The sequence below is a fragment of the Vulpes lagopus genome, chromosome 17 (genome assembly GCF_018345385.1).
Source record: "Vulpes lagopus strain Blue_001 chromosome 17, ASM1834538v1, whole genome shotgun sequence".
NCBI lineage: Eukaryota > Metazoa > Chordata > Mammalia > Carnivora > Canidae > Vulpes > Vulpes lagopus.
The window spans coordinates 21,855,733-21,860,527 of record NC_054840.1 but is presented as its reverse complement, the minus strand read 5'-3'; the positions used below and the strand labels follow the sequence as shown (position 1 = coordinate 21,860,527).

The 4,795-nt window shown below is 42.5% G+C and overlaps 1 long non-coding RNA gene across 1 annotated transcript; it reads right to left on the bottom strand.

The window, feature by feature from the left end:
- Nucleotides 1-738: 738 nt before the first annotated feature.
- On the bottom strand, nt 739-3,800 carry LOC121477527. The gene is made up of 3 exons (XR_005984283.1): nt 3,619-3,800; nt 2,830-2,889; nt 739-964 (listed from the first exon to the last, which is right to left on the bottom strand). It is a non-coding gene; the product is annotated as an uncharacterized LOC121477527 (long non-coding RNA).
- Between the last annotated feature and the right edge of the window lie 995 nt (nt 3,801-4,795).

Below are 4,795 nucleotides of genomic sequence, written 5' to 3'. Positions count from 1 at the left end.
ATCATGTCTTTACCCTTTGTCCATGCTTTGCTGAAACTATCATCTCTATATCTAATAAGTTACTTTAAATACTTTTGGAAGTGGCAAGAGAATAAATCGATCATGTGGACTGCATGTTTCATTAAGTGCCTTGCAGATGGGAAATTTTGGAAGATTATTGGTGATCCTATGATGAAGTCTGAAATTTCACTTCTAACAAAAATAGAGCTTAATGTGGTCATAGCTATGAGCCTTTGTCTAGCCCTCACCATCTCTAAGGTGAGTGCCTTCAAACATGTGCTCTCATTTTGTGATTAGTGTTCACGTTTTACAAGTGAGAAAACTGAGGTTTAGAGAGCTTCAGTGGCCCACCAGAGGTCCAGAATTCATAAACGCAGATCTTTTGACCCTAAGCCAGGTCTTCTGCTGCTGCACCCCCAGCATCCTCTTGTTTCTTGACTTCTCACGTGAGCCAGTGTTCTTCTCATTGTCCTCAAACAAACTGCATTTTTTTTAAATGTGTCGATCTGATTGGAGCAAAAAGTCATCTTAGCGGTTATTTCTCTGCTGTGATGAGCTGCAGAAAGTCTGGAAACTACTGATTTAAGGTAAAGGATCAAGCTTGAAATGGTCATTTCTACAAGATTTGAGCCCCTTTTCATCATCCCAAGTTCCTTGCCTCAGTTTGACCACCACATCACCTGCAGCTGTATTTGAGATCTAAAGAGACAATAGGGAAAGTATGAACTCTAATATACCTTTCTTTTTAAATAATTTATTTAAATTGCCTCTTCTTGGCATCTCCCCGTACTTGACGGGCACACAGAAAGAATACCAAATCCACAGATTGTTGGGACGGTCAGGAAGAACAGCTCATTGCTTCTTAGAGCTTGCTGGAGTGAAAGCACACGATACCCTTTACACGCAGCCTCACGGTCATGTTGTTCCCCCAAGTGGGTCAGTCAGCCAACCTGCTTTAATGTGACTGTGAAAATAAGGAAAGCGCTGCATTTGTGTTTTGCTTTTCTCCCATTTCAGACCGCCCACCTACCCTCAACACTGCAACTGTACCAAAAAGCTTAAGGGATAGTTTATCCAGAAGGTCTGTTGCCTGTAGAAACTACCGGAAGGCCAAGCCTTCTAAAAGAGCTGTGCATCTAACAACCTTCCCTCTGATTTCCTTCTCCAGGTTTGGCCAGACTCAATTCTGGTTCCCCATTAGGCCTTAAATTCTACCCACAGTCTGGGGGCTAGAGAGGCTAATCTCAAAGGGCTAGAAATGAGTCAGTTTCCACGCTCAGCTTCAGGTGTGCGGCTTCCTGAAGCACAGACGAGGAAGCTCTAAATTTCAGAGTGATTGTTTTTTCTTTGCATACCATATCCGGAACTGAAACCACCAATTCATTTCACTTAAGCCCTCATATACTACACTCAGATCATCAATAACATTCCAAATATAAGATGCCAAGACTTCATCAACCAAGTCATTCTGTCTCTTCTGCTCTCTCTTCTTTTGGTGATGATCTTATTAGCCTCTTCATTTTCTTCTTCTTCTTTTTTTTTTTTTTAGTCCTGACAACACAGGATTTGGAGGCCTTTGTTTTCTTCACAGGTGTTTGTGAGAATTAGCAGCCAAATATCTAAAACTCTGCTAAGAGTTTGGCCTTACTCATAACTTTCTGCTTTCCCTGGCCAGTCAACTTGGCTGCGTATGAGTGTAAAGTCATTGATTCCACGTCCCATTCTAGGGGACAAGTGACTTTGCCAAGAGCTTCCACACATGAGTCACCACATTAACCCGTGAAAGTAGATAAAAGATGAGACCTATGGAGATAGTGATGCAGGCCATCTTCATGAAACAGGTGAGCAAAGGAAAAATCCATTCATCCTCCTGATGACCAGCCAAAGCATCAACACTTTAGGAGAAGGAAGGGCCTCCACCATTTATATAGTGCCTGATAATTTATAAGCCACTTTCACATCCTTTCTCTCTCTTGATTCTCACCAGAACTTGTGAAATCAGCCAGACAAGCATTATCCTCCCCAGTTTAGAGAGCAGAGTGCCCAGTGTTAATAAAAGTGGAATAATGGACCCAAACAGTGACAATGGGGAGGACAGAAATCCCCAATACGAAGTTAGGTCCAAGTCCAGTATTCCTGTAAGTCACATCTACCCTTATGTATAATATAATATTACATCAAAATCCATGACTTCATGCTACACAGTCATTCTTTGACATTTTTAAACTTCAGGTCTTTTGTAGGTCAGGGTCAATGGCTGTTGGTCATTACTTTTATAGAACTCCCTGGGCCTCGGCTTTCGTTATTTAAAAAATAGAGGGATGACATTAAATGCTGAGTTTCTTTCAGTTCTAACAGTCTGTTGGTCCCTGCATCAGTGACTGCCAAATCCATGGGATGACCCAAAGATGTTATCCAGAGTACTTGTTACAGAGCATTGGTCCCCAGGATGATAGTAGCATTAGATTAAAATGGTTGCCATGGCCAAAAAAGTTAGAAAAAAAAGCAAGATTATTCAAAATGAAACAGTTGCTTTGCTCCAGCCATCCTCGGAGCTTTTGCATGCAAATCTTCAGGGGAAGGGGGCTATGGATATGCAACAGTCCTCTAAGTTGGCCATAGAACATGGATCTTATGCAATTAGTATTTCATGGAGTGTTTTAAGAGTGGGACACTCTACAAGGATCCCATTGGTCTCTCAAAGCACCAGCACAAATATTATGAAAAGTTTTACAGCCACCTCAACATCACCACCCTCCACTGTGGTCCACACCAGTACTGTACTTGTTAAGCTGCGGAAGGTAGGCCTCCAAGCCCAGTACTACCTACCATTGGACAACCCAGCTGCACAGTCTGGATCACATCACTTTAGCCATAGAAGCCTTTGTACTGAAAAACAGAAACAAAAACAAAAGCAAAAACCCCTAATTCATCTGAAAGCAAGGACTTCCACATGTTGCCTGAATATAGAACTAGCAGCAGTTCCTTTTATTGCCTTGGAAAGTTGTTGCCCTTTCATTTCCCTGTGAGCAGGATCCCATTATTGTCCTATGATGGGAAAGAAAGGTGAGGCCGCTCAAGGATTTTCCATTCTGCCCTGCCCATCGTCTTTCTGCCTCCTACGACTCCCCCAGAATCTTTGCTCCATGGGAAAAGGAATTCTAGACTCTTGGAGAGACTTTTCAGGTGTGGCTGACCACAAGAGGCCCTATCTGGTCTGCAGCCCCTCTCAGCTTGACTCTTCTCCTTCAGCATCCCCCTCAATAGCCTCTGTTGAACGGGGGCTGGAGTGAGGAGCTTTCTTTCTCAGAGGCAACCTGACTCCAAGCTTGAATAGTTCAGATTGCTCGAAAGTTCGGAGCCACACTCTGTCTCGTGGGAACTTCTTCCTGTGGTTGACTCCAAACATGTCTTATCCTGCTTCTACAAGCATGAAATATGTCTTGCCAACCTTACAGGTGACTCTACTTGTCTTAAATCCAGATCTAAAAAGTTCCAAGAGCAGCGTGTACTTCCATTCTTGAGCCCAATTTATCTTGTGGATTAACCTTCAACCACCTCTCCCAGTCCCCCGTGCTCTAGAGGGAAAGCCTTTGTGGTGCCAAAGAAATTATTTACCTATTTGACTGGGGATCTTGTGCTCAGAGTTTAGACTTCCTGCCCCAGGTTTAGGTCAGCAAATGCCACCTTCAAGTTTAGTTTAGTGCTTCTGCTTTTGATCTCAGCCACACTTGTGCTCGTTTGAGAATTGTTAGCTGTAGGATAGACTGAGACAAATTATCTTCAGTTCTACAATGACATGAAGCTTCCTAGTACTGAGCTATGCAAAAAAATGAAAAAACAAAAACAAAACTTCAGGCTGAAAGAAGACATAAAGGCACACAGACAATTAAAATGGCCTTGGGACTTCTGTTTTATTTGCAAGAAGAAAATAATTCTTTGTTTTCTTTTGACTGGGCTAGATGTTCTGTAGTCTTTATCAACCATCTAGTTAGTGCTTTAAGATTTTATGTGAATATTTCACATTCATTATCTTATTTATCCCCATAACAATCATTTCAGGTCAGATACTATTGCATCATGTCATTACACTTCGTGAGAGTTGCTGGTGTTTCTGAGGCTGTGGTTAAGCGCTAGCCTTTTAATCTTTTGTTCTATTGCTAGAATCCTGGACTGCTGCAATTCAGAAGTCCTGGGTTCTAACCCCTGTATGACCTTACACAAGTCACTTTCTCTCTGACCCTCAGCTTCTCCAGTTGTAATATGGACGTGTGGGCAGGGTGAACTAGGTGAGCTCCAAGAACCCTAGTCCTGTTCGGCCTCTTGCCTGTGCTTATCCTTGTTGACAGTGTGAACAAAGAGAGACTAAAACCACAGCTGGATCCACGAAGGCAAACCTTTGCCCACGATTTGCCACACTCACGGTAAGTGAGAAATAGTGTCTCATTGTTTTTAAAGCTAAAAGGATAACATGCCCACAATCCTTAATTACAACAGGCACAGTAATGATTATGTTTTAATGTAGAAATCCTGCTTGACTGAAGTAAGAAAATTTCTGAGAGAAAGTTCAAGTTTTGAAACTGCTAATGCCTTCCTGTGATGGTATGTGGGACGCGGTGGGGGTGGGGAGCAGTGAGCCAGACAGTTCGTCTTAGGGATAACCTCTTTGGTTTATGTAAAATATATGAGTCAAAGCAAATTTATTCTTGTAGGCTGCTATGCCTGAAAGAGAATGAAGCCTCGCTCAAAAGAGACTGAGCCTTTCATACAATTAATCAGCCACATCTCTGTGCCG